This window comes from Balaenoptera physalus, assembly GCF_965194825.1.
Source record: "Balaenoptera physalus genome assembly, chromosome: 12".
Classification (NCBI taxonomy): Eukaryota; Metazoa; Chordata; class Mammalia; order Artiodactyla; family Balaenopteridae; genus Balaenoptera; species Balaenoptera physalus.
The window spans coordinates 60,900,247-60,927,330 of NC_138897.1; the positions used below are offsets into that span (position 1 = coordinate 60,900,247).

The 27,084-nt window shown below is 37.3% G+C and overlaps 1 protein-coding gene across 3 annotated transcripts in view; it reads right to left on the bottom strand.

The window, feature by feature from the left end:
- The window catches only part of METTL4 (methyltransferase 4, N6-adenosine), a 393,372-nt gene that overhangs the window by 228,062 nt on the left and 138,226 nt on the right, over window positions 1-27,084 (bottom strand). For all 3 annotated transcript variants that reach the window (XR_014252087.1, XR_014252088.1, XR_014252089.1), the window contains exon 9: window positions 19,666-19,744. The gene's annotated coding sequence lies outside the window, so the exon portion shown is untranslated. The remainder of the gene's footprint in view (window positions 1-19,665; window positions 19,745-27,084) is intronic.

Consider the following 27,084-nt stretch of genomic DNA (forward strand, 5'->3'; position numbering starts at 1 on the left):
AACATATACACACTACTATATATAAAATAGAGGATCAACAAGGACCCTATAACACAGGGAACTCTACTCAATATTCTGTAATAACCTATATGGGAAAAGAATCTGAAAAATAATAAATATGTGTATATGTATCAATATAACTGAATCACTTTGCTGTACACCTGAAACTAACAGAACATTGTAAATCAACTATACTTCAATATAAAATTTAAAAATTTTTTAAAAAGCCACTGTCTTCATGGAGTTTACCTTCTATAATAAGAGACAGAAAAACAATTGCTAGGAGAAAATAAACAAAGGAAAGTATGGCAGAGGAAATAAAATTTCTACATGAGGTAGCCAGGGAAGGTGACTTTTAAGTAAAGACCTGAAGGAAGTGAGAAAATTAGCCAAGCAAATATATACCAGAAAAGCATTCCAGACAGAGGGAAGAGCAAGAGTGAAGGTTTTGAGGTAGTGGCTCCTGGTGTGTGCAAGGAACAGAAAGGAGGCTGGTGTGGCAGATGTGAGTGAATGATGAGAAAGTCAACAAAGTCCAAGAGGTTCAACAGGGGACAAGTTTATGGAAAGCTTTGTAGGTCATGGTAAGGACAGCAAGGAGTCAGATGGGAAGCCGTGGAGCAGTATCATGACAATATTTTCATTTTAACAGAATCACCATGGTGATGTGTTTAGGAAGAGAACAAGAATAGCAGCAGAAAGGATTATTGTAATAATCCAGGGGAGAGATGAGGGTGGTTTGGGCCAGGATGGTAGAACTGAAAGTGGTAGAGTGGACAGAATTTGCTGATGGACCAGATGTGCAGGATGAGAAAAAGAGAGGTGTCAAGCATGACGCCAAAGTTTTCACACTGACAACTGGAATAACAGAGTTGCCATGAGCAGAGACAAGGAAAAATACAAGAGACACTGGCTTGGAAAGGAAGTAGCGAATATCAGGAGCTCCATTCCTGACATAAGTTTGAGGAGCTCATTTGACATCTGTGTGGAGGTGTCAGCTGGGTGGTTGGATATATAAGTTTAGAGTCCAGAGGACAGAGCCTAGCTGAAGATACAAATTTAGGAGTTAAGCAAAAAGAAGGTATTTAAAGTCATGAGACTGGATCAGATCACCTAGGGAGAGTGAGGATAGATGGAGGAGAGGCTCAATTACTGAGCCCCAGGTTTCTCCCACATGTACACATCAAGATGATGTGCTAGAAAAGAATATCAGGGAGGTAGAAACCCAACAAAATAATTACGACGCATTCTCTCTGAATACCTATCTCCACTCTACACACCCTTTTATGCCTAAATTCTTGTTTCCTTTCATTAGCTTACTTTTGCTTAAAAAAAAAATTGTATGACCCAATTTGATTATTTATCTTATTCATCAGCCTTTACTTCAAAGGACTTATGATACTTTCCAAAACTCAAATCCCTGCCCACTCTCTGAAAGTATTTGCTGCCATCAATTACACTCAAAAGAACATGCCACAAGACATCATTAAAAAGTGTATACCTTTCCCAGATAACTATTTCGTGTGTGTGTGTGTATGTGAACACAGTTAATATTTATTAAGTGCTTACTAGTGCTAGTCATTCTAAGTATGTATGTATATATATTATCACAATATTCTCACAATAATCACATGAGATAAGCACTATTATTATTCACAGTTTAGAGATAAGGAAAATGAGGCTTTCAGATGTTAAATAACTTGCCAAACTTAGCTAGCCTGGTTAAGAGGAACTAAACCTGGACAGTTTGACTTCAGAACCCCTACTCTAAACTTTTGCCCAGAGTTTGCAAACTGGCCACCAGGAGATGGATTTGAGCCCATATAGCTGTTTGGGTTTGGGCTGCATGGTGCTTTCAAAAAAGAAAGGTACTTTAAATGCCTTTAGGAGGTATGTATGTTTATTACATCACAGCTCACACCAGTCCTTATAGCCTTCATCCTTCCCTCTTCATCCTGTAATTTACCTGCTGCACCAAGTGCATTTGAGTTGTTGACACTTACTGTACTATACGTTTTTCTTCAATCTTTAACAGGCTCGGCATAACTTTAGGGTACAGAACACACATTTGATTTCTTGCACACACACACCACCAACACCAACACTGCCATCAGGAAAAATAAAACAAAATAAGGCTGTCCTTTCTTTCTATCCTTCATACTTTTCCCTGTGGTGGTCATTCATAATGCCCAAGATTATCTCCAAAATTTACCTCTCCAAACCTAATTCAAATCCAACTTCTACAATGTAGGGGTAACTTGTTTCTTGCCTGGAAGCACAGAGCTGTACCCTGAGCATGTTCTATAACAGGAGGGACTCAACCTCCAAGAGATGCATCATCTCATCATTTGATGATGTTGTCATAACTCATCTCTGAGCAGTAGCCTGTGACTTATATGTGTTCTAAGTGCGAGTGGATTCAAATAATTTTTGTTTTGAAATGGCCAAGCCACTGCTGATAAGTGTTGCCTTATGAACTCATTCTTAACTGCACGTCCATTATACATTCAAGACATAAGAATATTTCCTTAAATTACCTATATCAGGAAGCTAACGTATTTCTTCAACTGTTTCTGGTTCTTGAGTATAAAAGGGCTCTGTGATTCTGTCTCCTTTTCAGATTTGGAGGGGAAAAATCTGAGTTCTATGTGTAGCTTTTTTTTTTTTTTTTTTGCTTCCTTTACAGAAAGTAAGAAGACATTTTAACAAATCCAGATTGAAATCCTTTTTGCTATAAAAGCAAATAATGAAAGATTCTATTTATTTGTGGAGCTAAACTCTTGGGGATATTATCTTAACAAGGTATTAAAACCAGTTTTTCAGAAGCTACTCTTTGTGTTTCGAGTTGCAACGGAGCAAAGTTAAAGACAGGTGCTGAGCACTAACTGGGGTCAGCTGCCTTTCCCACCTAAGAGGCTGATGTCTGCACCGGGACAGTGGAAGAGCACAGTTATTAACCTCTCTGAGTTTTTTTTCTTTTTGGCAGAGGAAGGGTTGGATTTCTCTTCCCTTTACACATTTGTACACAAGAGATGATTTTAGCCTTAAACCTAAAACGTCACCTTCTACATGTTTAATTATTCAATTCACTAATTAGAACACCAGGATTCATTCTCATTTAGAATTTATTAAATACTTTAAATATATAAAAAATAACCAATACATTCTGTCAAGTTTGCACACATATTAGCAAATCCAATTCACAAAGTAATTCTAGTAATAAATAGCTATTACTATTATCCCCATTTCATACATGAGGAAACTCAGAGAACAAAATGACCCTCCCAAGATCACACGGCTGCAAGTGATAACTGAGCAAGGACTCCAATTCATGTCTTATCATTCCAAAGCTCATGTTCTTTCCATGAGTTTGCTGTTCTTGTTGTTTGGCTGCCCTGATATTGGTAACGGACTCGTTAGACAGGTGGCCCACTGTCTCACCACTCTGAGTCAATAATTTGCATTAGAAATGGGTGAGGAGAGCGAAAAATGATCTGCTTGCCACCATCTGACAACTTTCCCTTAGTCAGTATAAAAACATAAAAAGCTCTAACAGTTTGTTCCTAAACTGCTAGTACAGCTTTCCCCATGGGGGTCTAGCTCTGTGGAGTGTTGCACACAGAGAAGTTTTGTGATCACATTTCCTTTCCTTCCAGGATCTTCAGTGTGCTAACGTGCACCATGATTCTCCTAGAAAAGGGTATGATACAAAGTGTTTTCCAAGTATATGTTACCACAGAACCCATTTTATAGAGTAACAGGACAGATTCGTGCAGCATGGATCCTCTTGGGGAGCCACTGTTCTTGTGAATCACTGCAACTTACTAAATTTTGGAAAATTTGTCCTAGGGAGCATCTCTCGTAGCTCAAAAACACTCTGTGCAGGACAGCTGGAAGTAAACTTACAGAATTTGCTCTCTTCCAAAATTTGGTATAGAATGAAAATATAAATAGATTCAGAGACAGCTCAGAACAAATTTATGAATGGCATATTTACCATAGCTTACCAAGGGAGACTAGGAATGGTACAACCTAACATCCAGGCAGACGTCAGAGTTGTCACTTAGCAGTTTTCCAACCTACCCCTCTGTGCCACTCTCCGAGGTAGTGTTCCAGGATGTGGGGCCCAGGCCTGACCCAGGATGACAGCTCTCGTGTTCTTAACTTCAGTTTACTTCAGGGTGGCACCATTCATTCTTGTTAGCAATGATGAGATGAACTCAAGGCTTAAAAATAATTGTGTTTAAATTTAGACTCATCTACATTTAGAATGTCTCTCCAAATCCCAATATATTCTTTTGAACTAATACTTATTATTTCTTACTTAATTTCCTTCAGTGATGAATAAAATTAGAAAGTAATACTTTATAAGAAATATTTTATAAAACTTCCTTCTTTCCCTGAAATGAATTCTATAGATAATATATAACTTATTTGCATATACATAATATTTTTTTAAAAAATCAATATAATATCCTAACAGTATCATAAAGGGGAAATAATAATTTATAATGGAACAATGTGAATTTCCACATATAAATGCTTAAACATTGCAGTATTTCAGGATATGGAGAATTCCTTACTCATGCCCAATAAATAGTAGCTCCACCTTCAATGTGACAACTCAAAACACCTCCTCTCCTTTTGAAAATGCCTTCTAAGCATCCCTTTCTTCCCCATTTAGAATTAGTGTATTAAAGAAATTTAAGTAGGAAGCAATATGTTCCAATTACTCCCTTAAAAGATCACTCTGGCTATTGAGCAGATAATGAACCAGCGAGGGAGAAGAATGGGAACAGCAAGACTGGCCAGGAGGCCATGCAGTGATCTGACTAAAACATGCTGCATTCGTGCACCTGACAGCCAAATCTCCAGTTAGTCTGCTCTGTGTCTGGATGCCGACTGGATATCTCTATCTTAATATGCTGGTGATATGTGGAATATTTCAATCCTCAAATTAAATTTTAGAATCACCCTCATTCTCCTACAACAAACTAGCATCTCTAATTTTAGCACCATATCCATCTTACATATCTTTTCTGCAGCATCTCTTGAATTTTTGCTTTGCTTTATATCCAGTCTGGAAAAAAATGACAGCCTCTTAGCTGGACCACTACCTTGTATCTCCAGCTGCAATGTACTCTATAAAAAGCTTCTGGAACAATCTCTCTCAAACGCCAACATCTAAACATCATTCACTCCTTATAAACACTATCTCACTCTGGCATTGCAAGAATTCCTGAAGGTTTCACATGGCATGGGGTGGCCATGGAACACACAATGAGCCAAACTCATTGTCAAGATGTTCTAAATGTGTGACTTATCTTCCAATGCGACGTCTTCCTCATTCTTCCTCTCTGTTGCCTGCCATCTTATGTAATTTCTTATGGCATCTTACTACTGAGAGAGACCTAACCACCCACTGCCACACCCAGCACTCTGAAAAAGCAAGAACATTTGGTTCTCTCCTCTTAAATTACACACACACACATACACACATGAACAGTGGGTTCTCAGTAAGTGTTTGATAAGTTCATTTCAAATGTTAAGAGAAAGTTCCAAAGTGATGACATAAGGAAGTATAAAATGAAAACCTCAAGCATTTTCTGTGGATTTAAGATTTTCCATGACCTTCCAAATCACCTGGTCATTGTATTATGACACATCAGTTTAAATATTCTATGAAGGGGCAGTATAGTGCAACTTGATTCTGAAGTCAGATTATTTGGAATCAAATTTCAGAAACATCGTTTACTACCTATAAGAATTTAGGCAAGTTAATTAAACTCTCTCAGCCTTGGTTTCCTAAGCTGTAAAATGAATAGTAATCGTACCTACTTCATGAGATAGTTCCAAGGAATGAGTGAGTTGCTGCATATAAAACACTTTGAATGGTACTTTACACATAATAAGCACTTCCCAAGTTTTAGCTGTTATTATTGCAGCAAGTTGACCCTTAAAATGTATCTCTAGGAATATAATACTATTTTATGAAATTAATAGCCTTTTAAATAAAGATATAAGGCCTATCAGTTACTTATAACATGTATAATACCACTAGAAAAAAAATTGACAAATTAGGAATAGGTCATAGGGTCTAGAAAGAAGGGAAGGTGCAAAAGTAGTCAGGTTCCATTCATTACTTCTTATGGGATATTTGTGACACTTTAAATGGCTATGAAATAGGCCTAACGAGATCTTTCAGACAAGTTGAGTCCTCAATGTATGCTTCTAATGAAATCCTAATTATATTTTATTGATGGCAATCATTGGGCCACCCTAGGAACTTTAATTTTTATTGAAATCACCAAGAAATTTCAGTACAAAAGTTCCTTTCCTTTCAGACCAGAAATTAACATTGAGAGAAATTGAGTTTTTGTTTTATTCCAGGTAGGTTATTCTCTCCAGAACCAGAAGCTTACCTTTTCATAGCCTGCTGTTAAAAGCATATTTCAGTAAATGGGTATCAATAAAACATGCAGTTATAAAAAAAAAACATTTTGGTCAAACCCTAGAATGTTAACCACACAAAGAATTCCAGAGGTAGGCTCTTTATACAATAAATGCATCAGCATTTGGGTTTATACAGTATAACAAAACAAAACTTTATACGGATTATTGTTCTCCTTGGCTCTTTAAGGATACACCACATTTGGAAAGAAGGGACAAAGGGAAAAGACATTATCAGAGATGTCCTGGATCTCTTTCTTAAAGTGGGAGACAATAAAAAGCCATCATGAAGCCTTCTTATATAAAAAGAGTATCCTGTAGCATAATTCCCAGGTCAGAGAAGAGGGCAGATTTGAATTCACATTTCCAACTGCCAGAACACAAAAAACAAAGCAGACTTGGTTCTGTTCCCTTCATGTTCAGTGACTCATCTTAACCTCTCCCTCAGGCGTCTGGGATCCACTGAACAGTGGGTGCCTCGTCATTTCGCCCAGCATCCATCAGGTCCTGGACATGACCGCCCAGAGATAATGGTCACTTGAAAGAACCCAAGGAGAGACAGGATCCTGGGCCCCATTCCATCTCAAAAGGATCCCAGCAGAAGCAGGATCGTTTTATCAGTCACTTTTCTGCGATAAAGTCCTCAGCGGTGAGAGGTCTGAGATCTACAGAGTCAGGGTGGTAAAGTTTTGCTTGAAAACTCCCTGATTTCCAAGAAGAGTGTGGCCAATTCCCCAAAAAACAGATATGTCCTCAGGGCAGAACTCACTTACACATCCAGTGCAGCTCAACCTCTGCCCCACAAGGGATTTTCCCCTTCTATGAATTCCTACAGCAAATGATTTCAAATTGCAAATGTTGGCCCTTATTAAAACCTGCCTTGTATTAATGCCTAACTGAGCAATATCTTGTCAGAGAAATTGTGAACTCCTTCCACATCAGCAGATAATTTCTTATATATCCCTTTGAAGCCCAACACATGCATGCATTAAATCAATATCAAATGAATGAATCAAGTTTTTTATTGGGGTGGCTCTTAACTAGCACAGAACCATTCCCAACATCTCTGTGCAGTTTAGTAAAACACCTTTATATGTTCATCTTTGGTCAATGAAACCATTTTAAATGTTTTTAATTCATTCATCCAATGTTTAGTGCCTGCCCTTCAAAGGGAGGGGTGCAATGGAAGGTACAAGCAGAGTCATGTACCTTATCACGGTACATGGTCATAGAGAACCTCGTACCTTATCTTTCAGACGTTGGAAGGTCACTGAGGAATTTTATGCACACTATAAAATGGTCAGTTTTGGTTTATAGATAGAACATTCTGATGATAACGTGAAAGATGGATTTAAAGGGCAGGACTGGAAGCAGGGTAAGGTATAGGACATCAGGAGAGAAATGATGAGGACTTCAACTAGAGCAATAGTTGTAAGGATGTAGAAATGGGAACAGGTGTAAGATACAAAATAAGTACAATTTGGTGACTTTTGGAGGTCAAAATTCAAGAATGACAGTCAGATCTCTAACTTGGGTAACTAGGTGGTAATGGTTTAGGAAGATACAATTGCCTTCCCTTCTGATAAGAGCTCTAGATATCCTCATGCTTTTTTCATAACATGTATCACCCTGGAAATGCCACATTAGTCTTTACTACCAGCCTACAATCTGTAAGAGGTCCCGGACCATGCTGTCACATTTACCACTGTCTCTATCACCACGTACAGGCTCCAACACATTCTAGATGCTTACTAAATACCCCTTGAATTAAAATTGACATATTGATTTGAGGTGACTCCTGTATATCTAGGAAGAAGATTGTTTGAAAAAAAGCCACTGACTTCATCCTTTCCTAGCTCTAAGCCTACCCAAGTCAACTTCAGGAGTAAAAAAATGCATTCTGTTTTCACTATCATTCCCTTCATGAATAAAATTCCACAGTCTCTCTAACTTAACACTTCCATGGTTAAGCAGAACTCGATGTCAAAAAAGTCTTCCTAGAATATGGTACAAAATCAATGTGTTTCCATTTAAATCAAAATTATATTTCACGAAATAAATAGGTTAGCTCTTTTTTAAGCTGTCTCTTCACAGAAATCAAGAAAGATTTGAAAGCACACTTACCTCCAGGAGAAACAAGTAAAAGCTGGTACTCAAGAACCAAGCTGCTGGCTGCATACACAAAATTTTATTTTCCTTAAGAACAAATTCATAAAAGCATGATAGTCACATGGTCTTTGAAATCCTAAGTCTTGATTTAATATTCTTCTAGGTAATAGAAAATAATATTGTTTTTCTTTTTTGTGAGGTTAAGTATTAAATACTGATTCAATGTAAATCTAACAACATTCTGTGCTTAATATACAGATCCTTAATAACTTTGCTTTCTTGAGGATTAATAGAACTTTTGCCAGTCAGAATCCCAACAGGAAACAGGTGGCACACTTGAAATAGGCTAATCTGAGAACTTATTTATGAAGGGATTAATTATAAAGGCAATGCTATTTGGGGAACCACAATATACAGGAGAATCACCCAGGGCTGGGAGTAGCCTGACTGACCACTCCTGTACCGGAATGAATAAGGGGTTCAGTAGCTACTGAATCTGGAGGGAGAAAGTCAAGTCAAGAAGAACCCCTTGAGAGGGCCAGAGACTTTTGTTGAAAGGCATGGAATCAACCTCACAGTAAGGAATCCAGGGAAATGAATACCCAGTCAGCACTCTCCTCCCTCCCTCTGATCTTTTACCAGGGCTCCCCACCCTGAAGACTCATCTGAAGACCAAGGAAATGGGATCCATACTGATCAACCTGCTGGGGTGGAGAACAAGGTGAAGAAAGGTAGACAGTGGATCTGGAGGGGCAAATAGAAAATATCAGCTCAGAGTTACTCATTTGAGCTTTTCCACCTAGAAAAGACTACCTTTGTCCATTTTCCAGTGTCTAAAATGTTTTCCATCACCTCCTCTTGCAAAGAAGAAATTTTCCTGTGTTTACATTTAAATTTCTAAGTAAACAGTGATTATTAAAAACCCCGTGTTTCTCCAGCATAGCAAGCAGAAAATCTAGATGATGAGTGCAACTGTAGAACATTGGGGAAACAAGTACAGAGAAAGTACAGACAAAGTGAAACATCCAGTAAAACTGTAAATGAACATTTCGGGAATTATGCCAGAAAAAAATATTTAGAATTCATTAGAAAGTCTTTAGAATTTAGGGATGGCTTCACACTTTGTGTCAGATGGCCAAAAACACACACATCAGGATCGTTAGACTGGAGCTAAAAGCATCTTTCTTTTATCTCTTTTTGGAGATTTAAAATCTGCCTACCTGTGGGACCATATTTCAACAGTCCTTTTTATCTAAGTGCTTAGATAGTTCCTCAAAAAGTACTGTTTCAACTCAAAAAATATCATTTTTGTTATTGATTTCTACTGATTACCAATAGTACAAAATTTTTTTCTTGTCTTATACATCCATTTATTACAGTATGTCCAAAGGTGTTAGATTTCCATCCAGCATTTTCTTGAACTACTTAGTATGTTTATGGCAGAGCATGGCACTTAGTAAGTGCATAGATAAAGTTAATATAATGGTAGTAGATAGTTGTTGCTCTTATTTGTTCCTCTTTTGAAGATATAGTATGTTTTTTCAAAGTATGGATTCAGAAATGCACTCAAGTGTGAGATTAGGATCAAAGTTCTGTCTTACAATATGTACTGTCATGAATGTAAAATGTTAAAAAAAAAAAAAAAGGGCACTGCATTCTCCTCTTGAATATCTTAAAGTTTAGGGTAAAGACAGTAAAATCCAGTGGACCACAGAGATTCTAGGTAGGGCCAGATGGACAAGAACTCTAAAATCAACCCCCAAATGTAGTTATTTTATTTATTCATGTATCTACTGAAGCATTACATCTTGCCTTCTTTCCAAAAGAAATGAAATGCTTCATTGTCATTTCCTCCTCATTTTCCCTATCTTTCCTTAGATTAGAAACTGAAAGCTTAGATCACGTTCTGTCAGAGCAATGAAATGACAGCCCAGCCGTATGTTATTTAAAGACCTGGATTTCATTCATCGTGAGTAAAGTTGACTGAAGTGAAAGAGCCTGATTTATATCACTGCGCTGCCAGCAGGATAAGGATCACAGCCCTTGCCTCCCATTGTGAACAAGATCTATAAAGGAAGCTGAGCCTCTTTTTTCCACCAGGGTATTCATTTTACACAGTGCCAACTGACAGGATTTTCAAAAGCAGAATTTTAGCCGGTTAAACAAGAAGGCCCCTCTAACTGGTTTAGACTATAACTAGTCAAAAGATAGGAAATGTAGATTCATGGTGTGACCTCTCTCAAATACTAGACAGGTAATAGGTATGGGGAAAAAATTGTTACTTAGAACCAGATATTGCAAACACCATTCAGAATGAGAGTTGTATTGGTTAAACTTTCACTTGAAATGCAAAATTTTAAATGCTCATTTCATTCACTATTTCACAAGACTTTCATATCAACCTACTTATACTCATGTTCTTTATCATAACAGTGCTTCTTTAAAATATGCCAATCCCCTCACCAGTGGCTGTACTAGCCAATGTGTATCTTAATTGGTCCTCTACTACACTGATTTGAATAGCACCCTGAGTGTAAATATTCTCAAAGTACCTTTAAGGAAGGATTTTTATCAACCTCTTTTATTATTAAAGGTATCAAATTAAATTCTACAACTCCACTTATACTTAGAGTGTAGAAAATTGTAAATAATATTGCTCCTGCCGTAACAAGAAAACACCAGATAAACTAAAAAGTATGTTTTTCTTTAAGATCATCAAAGAACAGTAGATACAAAGAAGTCAGATTTACAGAGGAGCATGAGCCCTTTCTAGGTGCTTAAAGACTGGTGACTGCTTTCATACCTGGGGATATGTCACATCTGGAGATAGAAACAGGTGCAGGAGCTGGTCTGCCGTAAGCATGATTTGTTGGGACAAGAAGAAAACCAAACAAAATTGTATGACTGTATGATCTGGAAAGATAGTGTAAAATCTAGAAGGAGCCCTAAATGTAATGCTAATCATCCTGATCCAGAGTTCTTCCCCAATCTTATTACTCAAGTAGCAACTGAGGCCAGGGGTCAAAAGCAGAGAGAGATATAGACTTTGAGTTCCCAAGTCACAAAGTCCTGCCCGAGAAATGGGACTGAACTCACTCATAAGATATTTAAAAACAGAGATGACCTGAAATTAATTAAAGTTTCAACCTAGTACTGACCCAGCTCAACTCTAATAAAACAAAAAATATCAACTCTTCACCCTAGCTTCCTCACAAAGGAAAAGGCATGTCCTCTATTAAAAAAAAATCTAGTTCAACTTTTTCTGTTTTTTGCATACAATATCCAGCATACAATCAAAAATTATGAGACATGGGCCAAAGTATGAAAATATGACCTAGGGACTTCCCTGGTGGTCCAGTGGTTAAGATTCCATGCTCCCAATGCAGGGGGCCCAGGTTCGAACCCTGGTCAGGGAACTAGATCCCACATGCCACAACTGAGAGCCTGCATGCTGCAACTAAAGATCCCACATGCTGCAACTAAGACTTGGTGCAGCAAAATAAATAAATAAATAAATATTTTTTAAAAAGAAAAGAAAATGTGACCTATAATCAAGGGGGAAAAAAGGCCACAGAAGCAGATCCACAGTTGATCAAGATGATGTCATTAACAGACTTGGATTTTTAAATAACTATTGTAAATATTTAGAGAACAGAGAAAAAGATGGACAAAATGGGGTGAGCAAGTTTGGAGGGAAAAATCAGGAACTCATTCTCGGATATGTTAAGTCTGAGATATCTATTGGATATTCAAGTGGAGACAATTCGAGAAAGAAGTCTAGGCTGGAGATGTACCTTTTAGAATCATCAGGACATAGATCATATTTAAAGCCATGAGACTGGGTAAGATTACTTAGGGGAAAAGCGTGAAGAGAAAAATGAAGAAGTCCAAGGACTTAGACCTGAGATATTCCAAAATTTGGAGGATAAGGATATGAGGAGAAACTAGTAAACTGTGTGTGAAGGAGACACCAGAGGAAGGAGGAAATGCAGGAGTGAAATAGTCCAACTTGAGATTTTTAGGAAAAACCTGTATTACCTCAGCAATTAATTTGATTAATTTTGTTCTTAAACTTTGTTTTATGTTCTTGTCAGGCATGGCAGACCATTTCACATGTGAGCATTGGTGAACTTGGCATAATACTATATTCAAATAGACAATGATGAAGAATGGAGAAAATATGGTGATGATTCATACACATCAAAACTTTTCTTCAACAACATGAATCATATTTACTTAGTCACTGGCAAACTGACTAAATGCAAGGGCCTATATAACATAAACATTTACATTAAAATTTTTCTAATTAGAAAGCATATGAGTGTGTGTGAGTGTGTGTGCTATTATGTTTGCTTATTCGTATTTCATGTCAAACTTATATACTGGAAACACTGCTTCTATTTTGATCCTATTGACAAGCCACGTGAAACTTGCTTGTCTCTCAACTCTAAACAAAAGAACTAATGCAATCTACTATATGAACTTCGGAGACCATTATTTATGTGATAAGCTACCTATCACAATCAGTAAAAACAAGTTTCCATTTTTAACCAAATTGAGCTCTAGGCAGTCTTCATCAGAACTGAACAAGTATGGGAAACAAGAATTAGGGGACACATTCCATCAAAAAAATTTAAAGATGATTAAACCAAGAAGAAAGTGTGTGAATGTGTTTCAGTCACTGAGCTCATCCTTAATTTCTAATCTTTCCTAGGGAGAACAACCACTTAATAGTGTAAATTTGTACTAAGAACATTTAATAAATAATGCAGTGAAGGTCTGATGCTATGCCAGCTCAAGCACATAGAAAAACATTTTAAGTAACTATACATACTTGAAGCATACACCATTTTCTTCTGTTTCATTTATTTGCAACTCATGAATAATTTCTGATCTAATGATGGTAAATCCTTCTCATCACAGTACCTAAAGGGTTAGACTTAGATTTACAGTTAATCACATGATGAAGGATTGAAATAAGCTAAAGTTAGAAAAATGCTGTAAAACGCAACTATTGTAAGTATATTTTTTCAGGAAAGAGAAAGATGACAGACATTTAGATAAAACAGTTTAGTTTCAGGGAACAAGGACAACACTGGAAGCAAAAATAATACAGGGAAAGCACTGGAAGTCCAAAAAGTAAAACTGAAACTCCTTTAGTTTTCTTTCAGTCAGGGGATGTGAATGTGGCTTCTTTTTAACTTTTTTACACACAATTGAGTATGTACAATCTATGCAGGCGTTAGAAGAATGGAATAGAGCTATAATGCTGACATAGAAATACAACTAATACCTCATTGTGTGTGAAAAGAAAGCTAAAGAGCAATATGTATTCATGAACTCTTTTACGGAAAAGCACTTTTAACCAAGCCAATATATCACAATGTGTATGTAAATGCATAGGGAAATGTTTGGAGGAATACTCACCAAATGATAAAACTTGTGAGAGAGAATTGTGATTGGTGCAGGAAAAAGGAACTTTGATATTTATTCTAGGCATTTCTGTATTGTTGAAACTTTCAGTAAGAATACATCTATATGTTACTTGCCAATTTACATAAAGAGTACAAAAATATAGATGTTTATGCACAACTTCTTCTTCAGTGGATAGAGCTGTAGGCTAGAAAACATCAAAGCTAGATTGCAATCCAGCCTTAGAGCTATTTGGAATCTAGTCCCAACTCTATCCTAACTAGACATGTGACCTTAGACAAGTTATGAAATCTGAGATGGCTTCAGTGTACTTATCAGTACAATAAGGGGATTGAATTCAATGATATCATAAGCCCCTTCCTGCCTACGTGTTTATAGATTTACAATGAAAAGGAAGATTCTAAGTCAATGAAACACTTCCAGCTTCTGTTTTCTTGGTAAGTTTTTTGTTTTCTCTAATCAAAGTTTTTAATAACATATAGCTCAAAATGTCCCAATTTTAATACAAAAATCTGTTGCATTTCTATACACTAACAATGAATTATTAGAAAGAGAAATTAAGGAAACAATTGCATTTACTGTCATATCTAAAAGAATAAAATACCTAGGAATAAACCTACCTAAGGAGGCAAAAGACCTGTACTCCAAAAACAATAAGATGCTGATAAAAGAAATTGAAGACAATACAAACAGATGGAAAGATATATTGTGTTCATTGATTGGAAGAATCAATTTTTTCAAAATGACCAAACTACCCAAGGCAATCTACAGATTCAATGCAATCCCTATCAAATTACCAATGGCATTTTTCACAGAACTAGAACAAATAATTTTAAAATTTGTTGGAAATACAAAAGACCCCGAATAGCCAAAACAATCTTGTGAAAGAAGAATGGAGCTGGAGGAATCCTGCTTCCTGACTTCAGACTATACTACAAAGCTACAGTAATTAAAACAGTATGGTACTGGCACAGAAACAGACACATAGATCAATGGAACAGGATAGAAAGCCCAGAAAAAAACCCACACACTATGGTCAATTAATCTACAACAAAGGAGGCAAGAATATACAATGGAGAAAACACAGTCTATCTCTTCAATAAGTGGTGCTGGGAAAACTGGACAGCTACATGTAAAGGAATGAAATTAGAACATTTTCTAATGCCATGTACAAAAATAAACTCAAAATGGATTAAAGACCTAAATGCAAGACCAGACGCTATAAAACTCCTGGAGGAAAACATAGGTAGAACACTTTGACATAAATTGCAGCAATATTTTTTTGGATCCGCCTCCTAGAGTAATGGAAACAAAAGCAAAAATAAACAAATGGAACCTAATTAAACTTAAAAGCTTTTGCACAGCAAAGGAAACTATAAACAAAACAAAACAACAATCTACTGACTGGGAGAAAATATTTGCAAATGAAGCAACGGACAAAAGATTAATCTCCAAAATTTACAAGCAGCTCATGCAGCTCAATATCAAAAAAAAAAAAATACCCAGTCAAAAAAATGGGCAGAAGACCTAAATAGACATTTCTCCAAAGAAGACATACAGATGTCCAACAGGCACGTGAAAAGATGCTCAACATTACTAATTATTAGAAAAATGCAAATCAAAACTACAATGAGGTATCACCACACACCAGTCAGAATGGCCATCATCAAAAAATCTACAAATAATAAATGCTGGAGAGGGTGTTGAGAAAAGGGAACACTCCTACACTGTTGGTGGGAATGTAAATTGGTACAGCCACTATGGAGAACAGTATGGAGGTTCCATAAAAAGCTAAAATTAGAGTTATCATATGATCCAGCAATCCCACTCCTAGGCATATGTCTGGAAAAGATGAAAACTCTAATTTGAAAAGATACATGCACCCCAATGTTCATAGCAGCAGCACTCTTTACAATAGCCAAGATATGGAAGTAACCTAAGTGTCCATCGCCAGATGAATGGATAAAGAAGATATGGTATACATATGCAATGGAATATTACTCAGGCATTGAAAAGAATGAAATAATGCCATTTGCAGCAACATGGATGGACCTAGAGATTATCATACTAAGTGAAGTAAGTTAGAAACAGAAAGACAAATATCATATGGTATCACTTATATGTAGAATCTAAAAAAAATAATACAAATGAACTTATTTACAAAACTGATACAGACTCACAGACATAGTAAACAAACTTATGATTACCAAAGGGGAAAGTGAGGGGGAAGGGATAAATTAGGAGTTTGGGATTAACAGATACACACTGCTACATATAAAATAAACAACAAGGATCTACTGTATAGCACAGGGCCTATATTCAATAATAGAAAAGAATCTGAAAAAGAATATATATGTATATAAAAAACTGAATCACTTTGCTGTACACCCGAAAATAACACAACACTGTAAATCAACTATACTTCAATTTTTTTTAAAGTTCCAATTTCATATACATACTCACACCATGCATTTATGTATACACAAACATCCTTCAAGAGGAGCTCAAAACCAGTCATCTTCTGCACCCCTCTACAACCTTGACTTCAGTATTTAATGAAGTCTTAGCTTTGTTACCAAATATGAGGAAGTAATGATTAGTGTTTATCTTTATCCACCCCAATATGTTTCAATGCCAACTGGTGTACTTCAATTCAATTCTGGTATGAAACACCTGGGGTTAATAGACCCCACCAGTTAAAGGGCCCCATCTACAAAAAGACTGCCTCACTTCAGACCAACTAGCTACAAACTTGGGGGGGTTCCCACAAACCCCCTAATGTTTGATAATTCGCTAGAATGAACCATAGAACTCAGGAAAACTCTATCCTTATGATAACAGTTCTATTAAAATGATACAACTCAAGAACAGACAAATAAAGAGACACACAGGGTGAGGTCTAAGAGGGTCCCAAACTCAGAGCTTCTGTGCCCTGTCTTCATGGAATTGGGGCACATCACCCTCCTGGCACATCAACGTGGTCACCAACCAGTAAGCATCACTAAGGTTAGGTGTCCAGAATTTTTATTTGGGTTTCATTACATAAGCACGACTGATCGAATCATTGGTCACATGATTTAACTCATTCTGTCCCTCCTCAGAGGTCAGGCTGCCTCAAAGTTCCAATTCTGTAATCATACGGTTGGTCTTTCTGATAACGAGCCCCCAACCTGAAGCTATCTAGGGGCCCACCATGAGTCCCTCATTAGCATAAACTCAGATGTGACCCAAGGGGCTCATGAATAACAAAGACACTTCTAGCACTCGAGAAGTTCCAAGCGTTTCAGAATCTCCAAGCAAAGAACCCGGGACAAAGACCAGAAAAATTATTATAAACAGCGCCAAACCTACTGGGGACAGTACTTAAATTTGACAAATTCAGCATTTTTATGTTATCAATCTAGAACTGCCACCAACATAGCATCCTTGATTATCTATTCCACTGATTAATTGACTTTGAGCAAATACGGTAGTTCATACTTCAAACTTGTAGTTGTTTTATATCTCCATAATCCTGACAGGCAGGACAGCATTGTGGTTAAGTGTTGTAAGCTATAGAACTAGACTTCTTGGGCTCAAATCCAGGGCTCTGCCACATCTCAGTTCTTAGGCAAATTACCTTTGTGTGCTTCTGCTTCTCCAACAGAAAAATGAGGTATAAAAATTACACCAATCTGCTAAGGTGATTGTAAGGATTAAATGTGCTACTACATGCAAAGTGTTTAGAACGGTACCTGGCACTCAATAAATTTCACTTTTATTGCTGTTATTACACTGGAACTAGTGGATGCTCTTTACTAATTGTTTTATCTTGGCACAAAGAGCCTTAATGTAATCCTAATTATCTCTAAATTTGAAAATCCTTTCCCAAAAGCAAATAAATCATTGAGCTCCAAAAATATGGGGGTTGGACTAAACAATCTCAAAGACTGTTACAACTCAGAAATGTTATAATTATATAACTGGCCTCTTGACAGATAAAAGAGTTCTAACTATGTAGCCTAACTGTTGTGATGTTCTTATATATTCCTTTAATTTCTCTGATACTGACAACTCATTGCAAGTGATCATGAGAGAATTCTAATGTAGTGATTCAGAACTGGTTTTTCACAATTGTTATTTGAAGTATGAAGAAAGAATCTCTGCCAATATATCCCGGACAGGCTCTATTTCAGAATCTTATTACAGAGATATCAGACAAAGATTGAGGACATACCCAGATCTGCAGGTGTCTATCAAGGTGCAAAAGAGCTATTTTCTCTTTTCTACAAAGCAAAGTCTACTTTATCCTACCCTGCTTGGGAACAGAGAAGGGAACCTACCATCTGCCAAACTCATCCTTCATTATTAAATATCCTATGTGTTTGCCTTTCACTCATCTTTTTTTCTGTCTGGAACTGGTTCAAAGCACTTGATGTGATAGATCATAAGATTTTATTGAAATCATTTAAAATTTCTAGCATCCTGCCATCTCTTTGCCTCTGATCTTTTCTTATTATTTCACCTGTAGGCTAGATCCCACAAGTTACATCTGGATGGGAGAAAATTAAATCAAACAATTTCCCCATTTCTATAGCTCAATATTTTGAAGATAAAATGCTTTGTTTTGGTTTCTTTAGAAAGCTAACATTCAAATGTTAAGAACCACTCAAGCTTAATGCTAAAGAGACATGATTCTTAATTCTCATATAAATAATCAGTAAGTAACCAAGCATATCATTTCCTTTGGGTATATATCTATGTATCAGCACAACTGCAATTATGTGTTCCATTAAGAATGCCTCAAAGTGATAACAGAGCAGAATAATGAGAATGGCTAAAGAAGTACTTTGGGGGGGAAAAAATGACCAAATAGCTTAATTAAACATAAATGAAAATATCAATAATAAAGAAGAAATTGGGGGGAAAATCAAATATTTAAGAATGGCATATTATATTGTAGAATGCTGTCTATACCATATATCTTAATTTTAGACATCTGCATTAAAATGTGAGCTTATTGGTTCACATGGCTAAAACACTGAAATTTTGGCTGCATGGAAAAGAGTTGCATGGATTCAAGGCCAGCTGATCTGCATGAAGTATCCAGAACATTGATTAATGGCCAAATATCCACCTAGAATATTTGTGCCGTGCCACAGGACCCCGACCTTGCTCCTGTCTTATTCAACTCCTTGTAATTTTTTATCTAAATGAAGACACATGAAGATATCCTTATCAGGTTCTCATAGAAAGCCAAATAAAGCACTGGTGTGATGACTGATGGACCTAATATTCAAAATTATCTTGGTGTTTGAAACTACATCAAAAAAATTAGACAAGAATAAATGTAAAATCCTACACTTAAATTTGGGGATTTTTTTTAATTGCACAAATATAGCATAAGGAGATCTGCTTTAACTACATTTCTTATGAAAATTACCTGCTAATTTCTTTAAGGATAAAATCAATATGAGCCAACAGTATAAAGCAGCCTAAATAGGATGATGAAAATGAGATGCATTAGTCAAAGAAGCGGTCCAGATCAAGAATTTGAAAATACTGTGTGCTCATGGTGCTATAGTTTGGGTTTCATTCTGGATAATTATCACTAGGTCATTAAGAGGAATACTGACCACTAAGCATATTTAGATTTACATTTCAAAAAAAGTTCTAAGGTTTTTTATCACTTACTCTGCCACTGAGAGTTTTTCCCCAGTCCTGCTGAGAAACCAACAACAGCAGTCTGTCTCTCCTCCATCTTCTATTTATTCTGAAAAAAAAAAGAGAAAGAAATGGAGAAGAGGGAGAGAAAGGGCACTGATGTTTCCTCTAGTTCTTAACTTACTTAATAATATTAAAGGTCAGACATGTCCACAGAAATTGGAGATGAAAACCATCTTCAAAGCTTCTCCATCCTGGAATGGCTTTTTAGAGGATTTTATCTCCTACGTTAATGGAGTAATCAGCCTATGCTGTCTTTCCCTCACCCAGTGGAGGGAACCTCTATTCCCAATGTCTTGTACTGTACGCTCCCTGCCTAAATGGACAGTTTTTATGTGGTCTCATAGATTTTTTTTGTGTTTTGGGAACACAAGATCAGTCCTCGATATGTGTCTGATATTTTTATTTAACAAGCATTGATGTCATCCTCTTAGTAGATATGAATTTATACTATACAGACATCATGTATATTCTTAACACAAATGACCTGCTACTTTATAATTTTACTCACAAAACAATCCATACTCATAAACTATATTTGCACAGAATTCTCAAAAAGGAAGTAAAGTAACTTAAAAAGGTATCGGGTTAATTAAAAAGAAGGGAAGATTACAGGTAAATTTTCCCAGAAGACCTTTCTTCAAAATAGAGATAACAAAGGAGGAAAGTGTGAGTGGAGAATTAGGTTAGACATATTCTTCAAATTGTTGAAAGAATCTCAAGGAAGAGGAGATAGGCATACTTTCATTATACCAGCTAATGAGCAGGAATGACAATGACAGAGATTTCTTTTCAATATAAGAATTTTTAACGATCAAAAGAACTTCAGCTAAAATAGCGAGCACCATGTCAGTGGAAGAGTTCAAGCAGGAGTTGGAAATTTTTCAATGGTATTGTAAGAAGACAAAAAAATTCATGGAGTTCAAGGTTGACTAGAGGATCTCTAACGAAATTCCAACACTTAAGTGTCTGTTATATGTGTATATGATAAAGCACAATAAAACCTTTTAAAATGGGGGAGACCTTCAAGATGGCAGAGGAGTAAGACGTGGAGATCACCTTCCTCCCCACAAATACATCAGAAATACACCTACATGTGGAACAACTCCTACAGAACACCTACCAAACGCTGGCAGAAGACCTCAGACTTCCCAAAAGGCAAGAAACTCCCCATGTACCTGGGTAGGGCAAAAGCAAAAAGAAAAAACAGAGACAAAAGAATAGGGAAGGGACCTGCACTACTGGGAAGGAGCTGTGAAGAAGGAAAAGTTTCCACACAATAGGAAGCCCCTTCGTGGGCAGACACAGGGGGTGGCGGGGTTGGGGGGGAAGCTTCGGAGCCACAGAGGAGAGTGCAGCAACAGGGGTGCAGAGGGCAAAGCAGAGAGATTTCCACACAGAGGATCAGTGCCGACCAGCTCTCACCAGCCCGAGAGGCTTCTCTGCTCAGCTGCCGGGGCGAGTGGGGGCTGGGAGTTGAGGCTCGGGCATCGGAGGTCAGACCCCAGGGAGAAGACTGGGGTTGGCTGCGTGAATACAGTCTGAAGGGGGTTAGTGTGCCACAGCTAGCCTGGAGGGAGTCCAGGGAAACCTCTGGACCTGCCTAAGAGGCAAGAAACCATTGTTTCAGGGTGCCCAAGGAGAGGGGATTCAGAGCACTGCCTAAATGAGCTCCAGAGACGGGAGCGAGCCGTGCCTATCAGCGTGGGCACCAGATACGGGCATGAAACGCTAAGGCTGCTACTGCAGCCACCAAGAAGCCTGTGTGCAACCACAGGTCACTATCCACACCTCCCCTCCCGGGAGCCTGTGCAGCCCGCCACTGCCAGGGTCCCATGATCCAGGGACAACTTACCTGGGAGAACACAAGGCGCACCTCAGGCTGTTGCAACGTCATGCCGGCCTCTGCCACCACAGGCTCACCCAGCATTCCGTACCCCTCCCTCCCCCCGGCCTGAGTGAGCCAGAGTCCCCGAATCAGCTGCTCCTTTAACCCCATCCTGTCTCAGCAGGGAACAGTGGCCCTCAGGAGACCTACAGGGAGAGGAGGGGCAAAATCCAAACCTGAACCCCAGGAGCTGTGCAAACAAAAAACAGAAAGGGAAATCTCTCCCAGCAGCCTCAGGAGCAGAGGATTAAATCTCCACAATCAACTTGATGTACCCTGCATCTGTGGAATACCTGAAGAGACAACAAATCATTCGAAAATTCAGGTGGTGGACTTTGGGAGCAACGATATATATATTTTTTCCCTTTTTCTCTTTTTGTGAGTCTGTATCTGTATGCTTCTTTGTGTGATTTTGTCACAAATGGGCAATTTTACCATCTGTCCTAGGGTTCTGTCTGTCAGTTTTTTTGTTTTTTTGTTTTTTTTAAGTATACTTTTTAGTGCTTGCTATCATTGGTGGATTTGTTTTTTGGTTTGGCAGCTCTCTTCTTTCTTTCATTCTTTTTTTTTTTCTTTTTTTAATTACTTTTTTTTGTTTTTAAAAATTATTTTTTATTTTAATAATTTTTTTTCTTTCTTTCTTTCTTTTTTTCTCCCTTTTTTTCTCAGCCATGTGGCTGACAGGGTCTTGGCAGTCCGGCCGGGTGTCAGGCCTGTGCCTCTGAGGTAGGAGAGCTGAGTTCAGGACACTGGTACACAAGAGACCTCCTGGCTCCACGTAATATCAAACGGTGAAAGTTCTCCCAGAGATCACCATCTCAACGCTAAGACCAACCTCCACTCAACGACCAGCAAGCTACAGTGCTGCACACCCTATGCCAAACAACTAGCAAGACAGGAACACAACCCCACCCATTAGCACAGAGGCTTCCTAAAATCATAATAAGGTCACAGACACCCCAAAACACACCACCAGACATGGTCCTGCCCACCAGAAAGACAAGATCCAGCCTCATCCACCAGAACTCAGGCACTAGTTCCCTCCACCAGGAAGCCTACACAACCCACTGAACCAACCTTAGCCACTGGGGACAGATACCAAAAACAACGGGAACTACGAACTTGCAGCCTGTGAAAAGGAGACCCCAAACACAGTAAGATAAGCAAAATGAGACAACAGAGAAACGCAAAGCAGATGAAGGAGCAAAGTAAAAACCCACTATACCCAACAAAAAAAGAGGAAATAGGCAGTATACATGAAAGAGAAGTCAGAGTAATGATAGTAAAGATGATCCTAAATCTTGGAAACAGAATGGAGAAAATACAAGAGAAGTTTAACAAGGACCTAGAAGAACTAAGGAGCAAACAAACAGTGATGAACAACACAATAAATGAAATTTAAAATTCTCTAGAAGGAATCAATAGCAGAATAACTGAGGCAGAAGAACGGATAAGTGACCTGGAAGATAAAATAGTGGAATAACTACTGCAGAGCAGAATAAACAAAAAAGTATGAAAAGCATTGAGGACAGTCTCAGAGACATCTGGGACAACATTAAATGCACCAACATTCGAATTATAGGCGTCCCAGAAGGAGAAGAGAAAAAGAAAGAGACTGAGAAAATATTTGAAGAGATCATAGTTGAAAACTTCCCTAATATGGGAAAGGAAATAGTTAATCAAATCCAGGAAGCACAGAGAGACCCATACAGGACAAATCCAAGGAGAAACACGCCAAGACACATATTAATCAAACTATCAAAAATTAAATATAAAGAAAACATATTAAAAGCAGCAAGGGAAAAGCAACAAATAACACACAAGGGAATCCCCATAAGGTTAACAGCTGATCTTTCAGCAGAAACTCTGCAAGCCAGAAGGGAGTGGCAGGACATATTTAAAGTGATGAAAGGAAAAACCTACAACCAAGATTACTCTACCCAGCAAGGATCTCATTCAGATTTGACAGAGAAATTAACACCTTTACAGACAAGCAAAAGGTAAGAGAATTCAGCACCACCAAACCAGCTTTAAGACAAATGCTAAAGGAAATTCTCTAGGCAGGAAACACAAGAGAAGGAAAAGACCTAAAATAACAAACCCAAAACAAATAAGAAAATGGTAATAGGAACATACATATCGATAAGTACCTTAATTGTAAATGGATTAAATGCTCCAACCAAAAGATATAGACTGGCTGAATGGATACAAAAACAGGACCCATATATATGCTGTCTACAAGAGACGCACTTCAGACCTAGGGAGACATACAGACTGAAAGGGAAGGGATGGAAAAAGGTATTCCATGCAAATGGAAATCAAAAGAAAGCTGGAGCAGCAATTCTCATATCAGACAAAATAGACTTTAAAATAAAGACTATCAAAAGAGACAAAGAAAGACACTGCATAATGATCAAGCTATCAATCCAAGAAGAAGATATAACAATTGTAAATATTTATGCACCCAACATAGGAGCACCTCAATACATAAGGCAAATGCTAACAGCCATAAAAGGGGAAATTGACAGTAACACAAAAATAATACGGGACTTTAATACCCCACTTTCACCAATGGACAGATCATCCAAAATGAATATCAATAAGGAAACAGAGCTTTCAATGATACATTAAACAAGACGGACTTAATTGATATTTATAGGACATTCCATCCAAAAACAACAGAATACACTTTCTTCTCAAGTGCTCATGGAACATTCTCCAGGATAGATCCTATCTTGGGTCACAAATCAAGCCTTGGTAAATTTAAGAAAATTGAACTCGTATCCAGTATCATTTCCAACCACAATGCTATGAGACTAGATATCAATTACAGGGAAAAAAAACTATAAAAAACAAAAACACATGGAGGCTAAACAATATGCTACTAAATAACCAAGAGATCACTGTAGAAATCAAAGAGTAAATCAAAAACTACCTAGAAAAAAATCACAATGAAAACACGACTACCCAAAACCTATGGGATGCAACAAAAGCAGTTCTGAAAGGTAAGTTTATAGCAATACAATCCTACCTAAAGAAGCAAGAAAACTCTCAAATAAACAATCTAAACATACACCTAAAGCAATTAGAGAAAGAAGAACAAAAAGATCCCAAATAAGCAGAAGAAAAGAAATAATAAAGATCAGATCAGAAATAAATGAAAAAAATGAAGGAAACAATAGCAAAGATCAATAAAACTAAAAGCTGGTTTTTTGAGAAGATAAACAAAATTGATAAACCATTAGCCAGACTCACCAAGAAAAAAAGGGGGAAGACTCAAATCAACAGAATTAGAAATGAAAAAGGAGAAGTAACCACTGACACTGCAGAAATACAAAGGATCATTAGAGATTACTACAAGCAACTCTATGACAATAAAATGGACAACCTGGAAGAAATGGACAAATTTTTAGAAAAGCACAACCTCCCAAGACTAAACTAGGAAGAAATAGAAAATATGAACAGACCAATCACAAGCACTGAAATTGAGGCTGTGATTTAAAATCTTCAAACAAACAAAAGCCCAGGACCAGATGGCTTCACAGGCGAATTCTATCAAACATTTAGAGAAGAGCTAACACTATCTTTCTCAAACTTTTTCAAAATATAACAGAGGGAGGAACACTCCCAAACTCATTCTATGAGGCCACCATCACCCTGATACCAAAACCAGACAAACATGTTGCAAAAGAAGAAAACTACAGGCCAATATCACTGATGAACACAGATGCAAAAATCCTCAACAAAATACTAGCAAACAGAATCCAACAGCACATTAAAAGGATCATACACCATGATCAAGTGGGGTTTATCCCAGGAGTGCAAGTATTCTTCAATATATGCAAATCAATCAATGTGATACACCATATTAACAAATTGAAGGATAAAAACCATATGATCATCTCAATAGATGCAGAAAAAGCTTTGGACAAAATTCAACACCCATTTATGATAAAAACCCTGCAGAAAGTAGGCATAGAGGGAACTTTCCTCAACATAATAAAGGCCATATATGCCAAACACACAACCATCAACGTTCTCAATGGTGAAAAACTGAAACCATTTCCACTAAGATCAGGAACATGACAAGGTTGCCCACTCTCACCACTACTATTCAACACAGTTTGGGAATTTCTAGCCACAGCAATCAGAGGAGAAAAAGAAATAAAAGAAATCCAAATCAGAAAAGAAGAATAAAGCTGTCGCTGTTTGCAGATGACATGATACTATACATAGAGAATCCTAAAAATGAAACCAGAAAACTACTAGACCTAATAAATGAATTTGGTAAAGTAGCAGGACACAAAATTAATGCCCAGAAATCTCTTGCATTCCTCTACACTAATGATGTAAAATCTGAAGCAGAAATTAAGGAAACACCCCCATTTACCACTGCAACAAAAAGAATAAAATATCTAGGAATAAACCTACCTAAGGAGACAAAAGACCTGTATGCAGAAAATTATAAGACACTGATGAAAGAAATTAAAGATGATACAAATAGATGGAGAGATATACCATGTTCTTGGATTGGAAGAATCAACATTGTGAAAATGACTCTACTACCCAAAGCAATCTACAGATTCAATGCAATCCCTATCAAACTACCACTGGCATTTTTCACAGAACTAGAACAAAAACTTTCACAATTTGTATGGAAACACAAAAGACCCCGAATAGCCAAAGCAATCTTGAGAACAAAAAATGGAGCTGGAGGAATCAGGCTCTCTGACTTCACATTATACTGCAAAGCTACAGTCATCAAGACAGTATGGTACTGGCACAAAAACAGAAATATAGATCAATGGAACAGGATAGAAAGCCCAGAGATAAACCCATGCACATATCGTCAGCTTATCTTTGATAAAGGAGGCAAGAATATACAGTGGAGAAAAGACAGCCTCTTCAATAAGTGGTGCTGGGAAAACTGGACAGGTACATGCAAAAGTATGAAATTAGAATACTCCCTGACACCATACACAAAAATAAACTCAAAATGGATTAAAGACCTAAATGTAAGGCCAGACACTATAAAGCTCTTAGAGGAAAACATAGGCAGAACACTCTATGACATAAATCACAGCAAGATCCGTTTTGACCCACCTCCTAGAGAAATGGAAATAAAAACAAAAATAAACAAATGGGACCTAATGAAACTTAAAAGCTTTTGCACAGCAAAGGAAACCACAAAGAAGACGAAAAGACAACCCTCAGAATGGGAGAAAATATTTGCAAATGAAGTAACTGACAGAGGATTAATCTCCAAAATTTACAAGCAGCTCATGCAGCTCAATATCAAAAAAAACAAACAAACCAATCCCAAAATGGGCAGAAGACCTAAATAGACATTTCTCCAAAGAAGATATACAGATTGTCAACAAACACATGAAAGAATGCTCAACATCATTAATCATTAGCAAAACGCAAATCAAAACTACAATGAGGTATCACCTCACACCAGTCAGAATGGCCATCATCAAAAAATCTACAAACAATAAATG